Here is a 12,715-nt window from a genome sequence, read left to right as displayed (position 1 = left end):
AAAAGCAGGGGTTTCGGCCGGTTTTACCTACTATTGGATTTGAACCAATGACTCTCGCCGTATGAAAGCGATACTCTAACCGCTGAGTCAAGTAGGTCAAGTTGAGTAAAGTAAGAGAAAATAGACCCCTATAAGAGAAAGCCGCGCAACCAGAGTCCCCCTTACTATACAAGGGGGGGGGCGGAGCGCTAAGAAAGCGTTATCACTATACGAAATGAAGCAGCGGCTAGCACGCTAAGATCAATCACTTGGAGAACGTGGAGCCTTTCTTTCTCGGTCGTCTGTCTTAATATAAGTGGATTCCGATTCATGCGGTCGTTCTCTGCTGAATTGGTCTTTTCACTCCCCACTCTCCACCATAACAAAATGTTTCCACTATATCTCTCAGGAGTACTCAAAGGCGGGTCCAAGTAGGCAAAAATTCACTAAGAAGTAAGGCATACAACAATGGATCAATTCATTCAACAAGATCCGTTCGGATCGGACCAGGATGAATGGGATTGGTGTTACGTGTTTGCCTTTCACCAGGAAACTTGCCGTGACAACTAGCCCGCGAAGCCTTAAAATTGCACGAGGTAACATGAAATGACTTGAACCTGTTGCTGGGCACTTTCATTTATATAGAAATACGGATAGGGTCGTGGTAGGGAACCAACGAGGGAAGGAAGATCACAAAGACCACGCTCCGAACAAAAGGCGGGGAAGGCGAGAAAATAGAAGTGTGCCTTTTTTTTTAATTAAACTAATGGAATAGCATTGCTTACTTTGCTAGCAAGGTATTCCCGATTTTCATCAGACGGAAGAGGGGTTGGACCAGACCAGCTAAGAGCTAGATTAGATATTACAGATGCGACTGCTATTACAGGACAAAAGACCAGAAAAAGTCAAATATTTATTGTAAGGAAAGAGGTCTTCGTGTCGTGGACAGCTCAACCGAAGAGAGCAGATGAGCCTTTTCCACCCTTTGCAGAAGCAGGAAATAAGCTGCCTAAAAGTAAGCATTAGATGAATGCCCGGGCCTTGAGACGAGGTTCTATCAAAAAGAATAAGCATCGTCAGAACGATCCAAAGAAAGTAGGCAGGGGTAAAGACCAAAGAAAGAGCAAAGGAACTCAGACTCACCTAGAGTAAGTAATATTTATTTCCTGTCTAAAGCTCACTACTGACTTGAGTTAGAAGAACCAGGTTCGCTACGTCGACCTCTTTAATGACATGAAACTCAAGGCTCTTGTAAAGCGGATTCTTTTCATTTCGGATACCTTGAGGACCGTACCCCTTCACCTAACGCTCGGGATGCAATCCGTTGTGTTCCTGACAACGTTGCCTAATAATCAATATTGCCTGTTGAGGGCCGTGCTCGAAAAGGGAGGATTGGTGGGCTGACCACCTGTTTTCTACCGGTGCTCCCACTAAAGCAATTGTAGCAGCTGAGAGCTACTGGTGCAGATCCTAATTGAAATGATTGTGCAGTGGGAAATTCTTGTTATTGTTCAAAACGCTCTCTCGAGCTCAGCGAATGGATCTATCTTTGTACTGGGTTCTCTTTGTTATGATGAAATCGTCCTCTTTACAAGAGAATGACTGGATTGGATGCTCCTAGAATAGAGAAGGATCGATGCAGTTGCTGGTACAGCTCACTGAACACAAACCCAATCTTGATCAAAGTCAAGGTGTTGTTCGGATATTGATCGTAGCAAGCGTCACTTCCTTCATTGGATGGGTTCAGGCTTGCTTGTCTCGCTCTCATATTGGAAGGCTAGGTTTGGAACGGAACTAAATTGCTAGAAAGATCTCTTCTTTCGTTTAAACTAAGTGGGCCCTAAACCAAAGCTTTGATCGCTGTGCTTCCCCCTTATTGTTAGTCCGATACACCACTTCGAATGGTTACTTCCCCCTTACTTAACATAGGCCGATTCACATCGTTTTTATAGGCAAACTCTGCAGTTGGAAGAACTTATTCCCACTGGCTCGGTCTCCCTTGCACTAAGCTCCTCAGCAAGTCTTCCAGTAAACCGACGACTGGAGTCTGGCCGTCCTGAGTGATAAGCACTGCTAAACCTCAGTTCAGTGCCTAATTTCTTCCGTAGCACCCTCTATTAGAGGGCAGACTGGTGTCTTGATCGGACGTAATGCTCCCCTTTCGTCATAAGGCGTGGTTTCTCACCACCTAATGATGATCAAATCACGATTATGGGGTAGCCCGGTTCTAATTCCATATGCGGATTCTAATTGAAATAAAGACCCCGAAATGGAGTTTCAGATGATGCAGAGCCAATTCTAATTCCGGATCCAATCCCATCTCCTGAGCTATACCTATAACTTCTTAAAATGTAGATGTAGATTTGCCCGAACTTCTTTAATAAGGCGAGATGGAGACCCTGATTTGGACTCTCGTGATCGAGCTTATGATTGTAAAGAACGCGGAGCCATAGTCAAACGATCCAAACCAGGTTGAGAGCGTCGAAGCTTATCCACCTGAAGCACTCACTTCTATTCCTGTCCTGCTGTGGAAGCAGTGGCCGGAAGCTTCACTGTGGAGGCAGGCGGTCTGATGGAGCTGATTAGATCCACAACCGAGATGGAGCCATCCCTGGAACCCAGGTTTAATCCTGAGACTGGCCCACAAGAATCCATCTCAGGATTATAACCCGCAATACAAAGACTAACCATGGAGGTTACTGAAGCTGCTGAATCGACCTCTGAGAAGTAAGAAGAACAAGAGCTACTGCGGTTGAGAAACAAGCCGTCGTTCGTGGCTGCACCTGTCAAGTTACACGATCTTTCTGTTTGCCTGCTTTGATTAGGCTTTATTCCCGAGCGCTCTTTTTATTTTAAATGCTCTGGTGGAGCTGGAGAAGCAAGATTAGCCCTTATTAGTAATTAGTAAAGCCTTGCCTTTCTAATCGACATCTTTTGATCGTTTTACTGTTATAATGGGAAAGATCCACTACACTGGCCCGAGAAGGTGTGTAAACGGTCACTCTATCACTATAAGGTATCAATGGACACTATTTTCATTTATCAAAAAAAGAAAGTAGGGACCTAAGCACGAAGCTATTACACAATCAAAGCCTTTTTTATCTTTTGCGAACAGACGCACAAGATAACCTTTGATACACGCCACTAGCTCTTGAACCACTTTACCGAGAACAGTCAAATCACACAATTCATTGGCTTCTCCTCTAAGGAAAAGGAAGTAAAAAAACCCCACATGCTCTTTCCCATATCACCTATACCAATCCGAAGCTAACCCCTGCACCTGATTCATCCCCTTGAATAATGGGTTTGCCTGCGAGTCTTTCTTTGAATTTATGATGGAGAGACGGGGAAGATAGTGAAACTTTTTTTCCGGGCTGGCTCGCAAAATCTAGACTCCCATGGCTCGCTTGGAAAACGTTCGTACGTTGCTAACCTCTCCTCCTATTTCCGAGCTCCTCTTGAATCGAGGAGTTAAGCTAGGACAGTTCCTCTCTCCGATGGATGGGCGGGGAATAGCATCTGATACGATTTCTTATCAGCCTCTCCTAATTGGAGAGAGAAAACCAATCTGGAATGGTAGTTGTGTATCATACATAACGGGCGATAGGTAAATCTAACGTCCGCTGCTAACTTCCTTGTGTCCGTAATTGATTGATCGGATGTTTGCTCCTAGGGACAACCCATGAAATCGCATTTGCTTCTTCCAATGATAGATTTTGACGTGAAAGCATCTTAAAGAGCTTTTCTCATTAGAGACAGTGGCAATAGAATGAATATTCATCCATTTTCGTCTTGGCTTGGGTTCTGTCTCTCAACAAGGAAGGAAGGCATCCAGCTGAATCTGTAGGAAAGTCTGAAACAAAAGGATGCAGCTTCCGATCCACAATCTCGAACTGGGGCGAATGAAGAAAGCTGCCTTCATAAAGAAAGACAGCTGGATTGAGTTCCACAGCAACACTCGATTCGGCACAGTCGATTTGTCCAACTGCCGAAATCAAGTGCTCAAATCTAGGGCTCTCTCTCTCTTTGTTCTTTTCTTGTATAGTGCCCCCGAGAGGAAGGCGTAGTTGCGCTTTACCGGAAGTGAACTTGTCAAAAATGTTAAACATGGGAATACTTCAAAATGAAGATTTTCATGATCTGGTCTGGTCGACCCAATCATGATATTGAAGGATAGGACCTTTTCTCGAAAAACTCCCCGTGACACTCACCCACTCGTCTATCGCGAATTAGCCGCTTCCATTACGGTCGATCTAATTTCATAGCTTCTACACCTGTTCATTTGGGAGCATCCCCCAGATAAAGAAAGGGTATGGCGCGCCAGGCGCCTTTAGCCTTTATTAGGATTAGGGCCGTTGCTTGTTTAGTAAAGCGCTAACGCGCATCCGTTTTTCAGCTGGGTCCATCCGCGCGAGCACTTTTACTGAGTGAGCGAGGAAGTAATGTCTGAGCTTTTGGGCGGCCCAGACTAAGGCTAAATAATTTCTAGAAAAGTCTATTTCTTTTCATATTCCAACAGAGACTTGGTAAACAGCACGTTCTTTCTTCCCATCTTCAGTGATCTCCTTCTCGGCTGATTCGAATTCTAAATTTGAAACAGTTAACAATACGTTATTACATTCGATCTATTCTGGCAACAAGCTTCATGTTGGTAGAGAGGGGCGCTTTGATCTCACTTGGAATGCAAAGCATGATTTTCAAAACAGTACGATACACTGAACACCAACTAAAACGCAAAGCCATTTGATTCAATTGGCTTAAAGGCTCGACGAAGTTGATAGGAAAGGAAAGGCTCTTAGCCACCGGTGACCGTACTTTCGTAAAAGCACCATTGGGTGGTGGTTCCTCTCTTTTCTTTTCTCTTGAACCTCGAATAAAAAATCGATCTCGCCATCAGCTCGACTAAGAGTTCCGAATCGAAAAAGTAAACTGAACTTGACTTAAGACGAAGGAACCGAGTGCCGAAAAAAACCGTTAAGGCTTCAAACTACTAGTCATTAAGACTACTAGAAAAGAAAAGTCAGTAATTTTCTTGACTTGGCCCGCGGTCTAACGACCCCCTACCCCCTTTTAAATAACTTGATTTCAATCTCAACAAAGAAATGAAAGCATAACTCTTTGCTTGTTGTCCTCTTACTCTTTTAGCCTGCCTTGTGGAGGTCTCTCGGGTGTCTACGGCAGATCCGATCTGTCTCGTGATGAAGAGAAGTCTTTTCCGATCTTCCACTAAGAAAGGTATCGTCACGACAACTAAATTAGCCCGGTAAACTACTCGGGGCTCCCCATGGTTTAGTAAAAGGGAGAGGTAAACGGTAGTTGCTTCATCCGGGGGTTCATTTCATTCATTATGAACTAAAAAGTGTAAGGCTGATTAGTGAGGTCTTAAAAACTTCATACAATGAATGATCAGCCATTCCATTTCTGCTTTCAGCACGTAGGCGACGGTTTCTATGTTTGGATGCGTTTGTTTGAAAGCCTACGACTTGACTTGAAGATAAAAGAAGGGTTTGTCTTGTGTCTCCGTAACAAATGGTCCATTTATTGATGGATGGGCGAATGACGGGGATTGAACCCGCGCGTGGTGGATTCACAATCCACTGCCTTGATCCACTTGGCTACATCCGCCCCTACCCCCACACAGGTTTCAGTCTCTATCTACGATAAGATCCTTTCTGAACCCCCCGCTATCGATATCAAAGAGCAGCTTTTTCCTATACTATAGTTGCATTGCAAGTCTATTGTTGTGTTTTGGGGAAGAAAAGCTTCAAAATAAAAACAAGTAGAAGCTTTTTGGAAAAGCTTCAAACAAAGAGGTTGGGCTGTTCACTTCATTGATTTGACTTCACTTTACTTAAGATTAAAGATAGGGGCCCCGGGCGGACAGTGAAGGCTCGTTTAGTAGACAGCAAGCGAGCAGCAAGCTACGGCTTTGACGAGCAGCAAGCACCTACTCCTATCAAAATGAAAAGCAGCAAGCTCCGCTTGAAGAAGCGAGCCCCTATCAGAGAAAGCCATTTCGCGCTAGCCCCTTGTATAGGTTGGGCCTTCCTGTCCCACCCCTAAACTACAAGCCTTGAAGCCTCTACTTTATTTATATATTTCTATTTTCTTTTTATGGGATATTTGAAGAAGCCCCTTTCTACAAACCTTTCTATAATATAAGGGAAGCTCTTCGAGCTTTCTTCGCATGCTTGAGCGCATCTTTCCCCTTTCCTTTCTATTAGTAAGGTTGTCAAAGGGCGAAACTTGAGTTCTTTTATGACTAAACTAATCGGGTAGGGGGGCGAGCAAGAGCAAGAAAAGGCCTTTAGATAGGCTAACGCGCCTTTACTAATTAATATTCTTATTTCGGCCCTTCCTTCTTATTAAAGTAAAGCCGCTTGTTGCTTTAGAAAGATTGCAGGGGTGCGTTAGCGCCCTTCCTTCAGCTGGCTCCGCCTATTCATCTCTTTTTTCAAATGGATATTTAGGGATCTCTCTTGTTCATAGATCTTGAAAGCAGATCAATATCCATTTCTCAATATATCTATCTATCTATCTATCGATAGAAAGATATAGATCTCTATCTGGATCTATCTCCATATCTAAGGAAGAACCAACACTTAAAAGGCGTAACCAACGGAAGGGAAGGTTCTCACCCTGTCCCCGACATTGTTCTCCGACGATGCCCCCCGGGCGAAAGGGGCCACCATTCTCTTTCTTTCTTCAATCGTTCCGATCAGGACAAATGAAATGGGTTGGTTCGTTTCGTCCTCCTATCTACGCAATTCTCTGTCTTCGTTCGTGATCATGTTAGGCGAAAGGTAGTTGTAGAGGAGCGGCTGTGAAACGGCGATTCCCCCCTTTCCATTGAAGTAGGGAGGGCCAGGGCCCCCTTCCACACCATTCCGGCCTATTATTGATAGGGATTTGCCCGATGCTGAAGGTAGCTTGCTTACCAAGCCACCCGCTTGAGAAGCTAGTCGCCAGAAAGAAGCGACGAGGAAGCGAAGCTCGGCTCGTCGCTACTTTGATTCAAAAGGTAACCGACGGTTCCCGACTTTCTCCGGTTTCCGCAACCGTAATTGTCACTCCGATTACTTCATCCATAAACCTTTTTTATTATTTCAATAGTGGTACGCTCTAAAAAAAGTAAAGGATAAGCTTGCATTCTAGTTCTAGAAGCGGTAGCTTCCCGCCTCCTTCATTCCTACTGCCTCCTTCGGTGAGAAGTGCCCTTCCCCTTTCTAAAATGCCTGATTGGTCTGCCTCAGAAAATGTACAAAGTGGACTGCTGTTTGGCTGACCCCTTTCTTCCCATTCGGCTTGGGTTGACCCAGAAGTCAAGTAAGAAGGAATGGAACCACCGGAGAGTCGTCTGCAGTTCACACTTGGGCAAAGACGACTGACTTTGGAAGCGGAACACGAACCGATTTCCGCTATTCCGGGTTCTTATTGAGCGTAGCGAAATCAAGGTTTATGATAAAGTCAGTGAAGTTTCTATGGTGTTCTACCTTTGCGTAGTCTCGGTCCACAGTGGAAAGCTCCGCACCTGAGCCTTGTTAGACTCAGCGGAAGTGTAAGTGAAGAGAATAGAAGAGATGAAGTCCGCCTTAGCCTAGTCTATATGTACAGCTGACGCAACTCCGTACCGACGCCTCACTACTACTTAACTACTTAATTACTTAATTAATTAAATTAATTAATTAGAATAATAAAATAAAAAAACGGCTAAGCGATTTCATAACCTGAGCTTTCCTTAACCAGCTGACCTTACTTCGTAACCTTAACGTACTTTCTTTCTTACTTTAGCATAGGCCTTCGCCACTTCAAACGGGCGCTTCGCCCCTATTTTCTTTTTTTTTTTAATTAGAAAGCCTTACTTATTCTGTTCAGGGGGGATGAAAGACAAAGAAAGGAATCAGGGGGCTTTATGATCGTAGAAAGGGAGGGTTGGTGTGTTACTGGATCGGTGGGGGAACCCGTAGGAAGGGGTGGACGACCCGCCGAATTCACATCAGAAATCAGAAATCGCCAACATGAACACAAACGAAATCTTGAATTGCGTATAGAACGAACCACTTATATTCTCGGAGCTGAGGTATATGAAGAATGGCTTTTTGGTCCCTTTCGTCCAGTGGTTAGGACATCGTCTTTTCATGTCGAAGACACGGGTTCGATTCCCGTAAGGGATAGGTACTCATTCCCGGCCGCTTTCAGTTAGTGTTCATTGCTGAGTGATCGCTCGGCTGGAAAAGGTGATCCGGAAGCTTCCTTTCTCCCAAGACGAGATCACCACTTCTCTCAGTAATGGACTTCCTCGAATTCTTCCTTAGTCTTAGATGTCCTTTCATAGATTCTCGAACCTCCGACAGACAGAATCTCCATGCATGCGTTCTTTCTCTCCTTCCCTCCGCCATACATCTCTTTTTTTCTTTTTTTTTTACGGTCCTAAACAAAAGAGATTAGCCTCTTGATCGATCGATTGATTGGATCGAAGTACGAAGGGGTTGATTGAAGTGTGAGATCAGCCCAAGACTAAGGCCGAGCAACTAGCTGCTGCAGGATTGGACGTCTATCTATCTCACCACGCTCCCCTACTCCTATAAAGGCCGGCGGAAGGAATGCTCTGCTCATCTTTCTTACGGCTCGTTACCGCAGCGTTCGTTCACCCCTTCGGCTTCTTCAATTCAAAAAAAGGGTTAGTTTTTTTTTCCTATTCTTATTGGTAAATAGCGTCTTGAAGCAAAGGCATTATTGAACGAAAGAGATGCCGGGTCGGTCAATTGCATTAGGTAGGAGACGCAGGACCTGTCTTAACCGCAAGTGCATTCGCTATTCGATTCCATCCTCGATTCCACCAAATTCCAAAGTTTGTATCTCTTCTTTACTTTTAAGTGACAAGGGGGGTGACAAAGCAAAGGGTATACTTTCTTCTCTATGTCGCCGTCTCATCAATGAGCGTAGATTGATAGAGATGGCTTTTGTGCCGGTCAATCTGTATCCCATTCTTCAGGTATAGTTTTGTTTGATCACAGACCGGCAGGTGACCCGTCCTTTCTCCCCCTTTCGTCATAAGGCGTGGCCTGACTCTGAGAAAAACCATTCCTGTGTTTAGGTCCGCATAAGCAGAATTCGTAAACTATGCAAAGGCTATTTGAATACTTTTTTAAGAATTTTGAACAAAAGTAAAAGAAAAAAAAAATTACTCAACGCCCTTACGAGGTAGTGATAAGTTAAACTACTCGTGTTGGCATGAAAGTCAGCCCGGTAAACTGATTCCATTCTGCTACTAGGGGCTATAGCCACTTCCCCTTAGCTCTAGAAAGACATTTCCTTATCAAGAGATGCTAAAGCTATTTATAGTTGGTATTTCTAAGTCGGAAGGAGGGCTTTAGGCAAAGAGCACCACTTCCTACTATGTTCTTTTCTTATTGAAAAAGAAAATCTTGATAAAGACCTTGAGTCATCTTCAACGGCAATCAATCAGAGAGGACTACTTATCCTAGGAAAGTTAGCTGGGACAGCTATGAGAAATTCATATTGCTTTGAAGCGGACGATCCCCTTTGGGGAGCAGCTGACTGGGGCGGAGGTTTTGAGTTTGCTTGCTCTTCCCGTGCACTCTAAGAAAGAACCTTGATAACCCGGTGGAAGGCACAGCCCACCTGATTCAATTAGAACGGGGAGCGATCCTTTCTTTTTTTATATCTTCGTGACCTAAACTCAAACTAAAGCAGCTGCCCCTAGCTAATGATTGACTACCATAAGCTCACGAACCAGAAACGGAGAAAGCCACTTTAAAAGAAAAAAGCCAATAGTCGCGTTCTCTCTGTTCTACCTGAGCGAGTTCTCGCGAATCAAAGAAGGATCTAGAAGCGGCTTAGGTAGACGATTGGATTCCCTTTTTTCATATGGAATAGCTCAGCTCATAAAGAGCAGGGCAGATTGGTGGATAAACGGTAGAGACGACTACAGCCGTTTAAATCACTATTAATAAAAAGACCCCCCCTAAGGGACTTTGGTAATTGAGCTAGATCGATCACTACGGCTAACTTCACCAACCAAGACCGTAACGACATCTAAAAGAAAGACCCCAAGATGCTTTCAAGGATAAATACCCACTTGATAGGTTCCGTACTACAAGAAAAGGAAAGGGCTTTTCGAGACAAGCAAACGCTAAATGTCGAATCCTCCCGGCGAGAGCCTTGGGTGGGAAGCGAACATTGGCTAGTCTTTACTTGGCGCAGCACAGAGCATGTTATTGACTATGAGATTCAGCCTTTCTCTCCCACCTTCCTGATACATAACTTGACCTGTCACCAAACACTTTTAGCCAGCACCCACGTTTGAACCTTGACCGCTTAGCTTGCACTTGCTTTTCCTGCTTTTTTTTGTTTCGGTATCCGGCTGATCAGATAGTAGGACAGTCCTGCGAGGGAGAAACAAGAAGTTACGTGTAGCAGCTTGGGCAGTAGTCAACTCCCTGCCCTAATGGTATCAATGCCTAACTAAGTATAGTCGGTTGGTTTCGGGATCAGTTGATTATGCAGGTGCGTGTGCCGGTGTTGGTTGACAGTGCCTCTGACCGCCCTTCTCTCTAAAGGGGCTTTTTTGACTGGTCTCGCTGACTTAACCGCTGAAAGGCTTTCTCATATAGATCTCAAACAAATGCATTTTTCATTCTATTGTATGTAAGGATGACAATAGGTTTCGGTACCTGTCTGAGCCCCGTGTGTTTTTTTTCAAAAAGGAACCCAGCGAGCACTTATAGAATATAATATATATACGCATAAAAAGAAGCTGAATCAACCGACTGCATCAGCTAGAACGACAGAAAGTGGGCCATATCAATTCCTTACTCGTTGCCTCCCGGAATTTCTTTCTGACTATCCGAACAGCAAGCCATGAATGGGGCGGGGAGAGCGGAGCTCGAAAGAAAGCAGAGGCGAGACAGTGGTTTGTTTACAACCAGTCGTGATCAAAGCTCTTTCAAGCCAATAAATTGGCTTTCCTGGCGATATGTAATATCCCTGCCCCGCTCGCTACGTAAAGGAGGGTGGAGTGAAGCTTCCCTTGAACTGGCCTAGAACTCTATCTGCCAATCACTCTATCTATTATCATTTCGCTCCTTCACTTCTCTTATTCTATTGCTTGGCTTGCTTTCTTTGCCTGGCTTGCTTGTTTGTGTTTAATAGATCTAATCTACTCTACCTATTCCTATGCTTTTGAACTGGCTGGCTGGGGACTACTGGTTGGCAGGGTTGTCTCTATCTTATCACTGGGTGGGGAATGGGACTATGAAACTCTGTCCTTTCCCGCCGGTAAGCAAGCAAGTCAAAACCCTAACACTGAGGAGCTTGCTCTAATGAAACTACTAACACTCAGACTAGGGACAGGGACTCAGACCCGGTTGCCTAGAAGAGGAGATTCGATTCAATTTAGTTAGTCGGGTCTTAACAAGGAGCGAATATATGCACTATAATATCATATCGCCCCGTGTCCTATAAAATATATACTCAGGTTGATTGAGGGATTGATATATGTTCATAACCGGACTTCCCGCTAGCACGCCCCACTCCTAACTGCATAAGAAATCGAACCCGAAACAAAGGCTGTGGGGGATGGTCGTAGATCAGCTTACTAGAACTATACTATACAAGGCATCGATAAATCTAGAAAGAAATTATGATTACGCTATACTATATTATCTAATTCTTTAAAAGCACTTATTCTCCCTGCGGATTTTGAACCTGAGTTGTTTCTTACAGAGCGATCAAGGAACGTAGGCAACCTGGGACCGGCCCCCCTTACCCTTAGTAAGGCGGCGCTTGGGGCGGGCTCAACTATCTCACTTGAAGAAAGATAGACTAGAGAATATAAATAGAAGATAATCTAGTCTAGCGAGACTATATATATAGCGGCGTATGCTAGTATATAGCTAGTATTATTAGCGTATAGCGTAAAAAGAATGAATTCATAGAGTATCGTAGTATCACTAGTATAGCTATATACGCATTTTTGAATATAGTCTAGTATTCTCGCGTAAGAATCATTTCTTTCTATCTTTCAGCGGAGGGTGCTTTAATGATTCATTTCTTTCTATCTCGTTCTCATAAGTCGGCTATGAGTGGACCGGGAATAGTATCTTTAAAGGAAGAAAGAGTACCGTATTGATTGGGCAGTTGCGAGAGTTACAGGAAATAAGAACGGAAAGGGGGAGGGATGTTTTGGACTCTACCGATAGTCACTGGTCCTTTCTTTAGGGAACGAGCTACATAAAAGGAGCGAGAGAGGGAGTGAAAGAGGCTGGAAAGTACGAAGCAGGTTCTATGCAATTGAGCTCGACTGAAAGGAAGATTTCTTACTTACGAGCTACATACTTTCAGTGAGAAGGAGATAGGTACGTAGCCTTGCGCACTAGGAGTTTGAAGATGCCCAGAGTACAGCGCAACTTAGACCTTAATGGACGAGAGGCTCTTTCTTATTCTCGAATCCCCTGCTCTTAGAGACTCGTACAAAGAAGAAAATAAGTTCCATGCCATGGCACTTGCCTTCCCTTACTCTTACTAATGTGCAATCATTCCCTCCCTCACATGCATTTTCAACATATTCTAACTAAGACCTGTAATCCCCGGCCATTCTCGGCATCTTCACTAGTTGCCCCTCTTGTCAAAGCCCTTTGAGAAGAAGATGAATGTCAATGTGCCATTTGATTCTTTCTTCGGGATACTATTGGCTTAATCTTCTTTTCCTTCG

At 44.2% G+C, this 12,715-nt stretch overlaps 3 non-coding genes across 3 annotated transcripts; 1 reads left to right on the top strand and 2 right to left on the bottom strand.

Annotated features, from left to right (window-relative positions):
- Nucleotides 1-24: 24 nt before the first annotated feature.
- On the bottom strand, nucleotides 25-97 carry tRNA-met. The gene has a single exon. It is a non-coding gene; the product is annotated as a tRNA-Met (tRNA).
- A 5,432-nt stretch (nucleotides 98-5,529) lies between these two features.
- Nucleotides 5,530-5,605, bottom strand: tRNA-His. The gene has a single exon. It is a non-coding gene; the product is annotated as a tRNA-His (tRNA).
- Nucleotides 5,606-8,081: 2,476 nt separating this feature from the next.
- tRNA-Glu lies at nucleotides 8,082-8,153 on the top strand. The gene has a single exon. It is a non-coding gene; the product is annotated as a tRNA-Glu (tRNA).
- The last annotated feature ends 4,562 nt before the right edge of the window (nucleotides 8,154-12,715 follow it).

This window comes from Citrus sinensis, mitochondrion (assembly GCF_022201045.2).
Source record: "Citrus sinensis mitochondrion, complete genome".
In the NCBI taxonomy this organism is placed as follows: Eukaryota; Viridiplantae; Streptophyta; class Magnoliopsida; order Sapindales; family Rutaceae; genus Citrus; species Citrus sinensis.
This window is presented reverse-complemented; position numbering and strand designations above follow the sequence as displayed.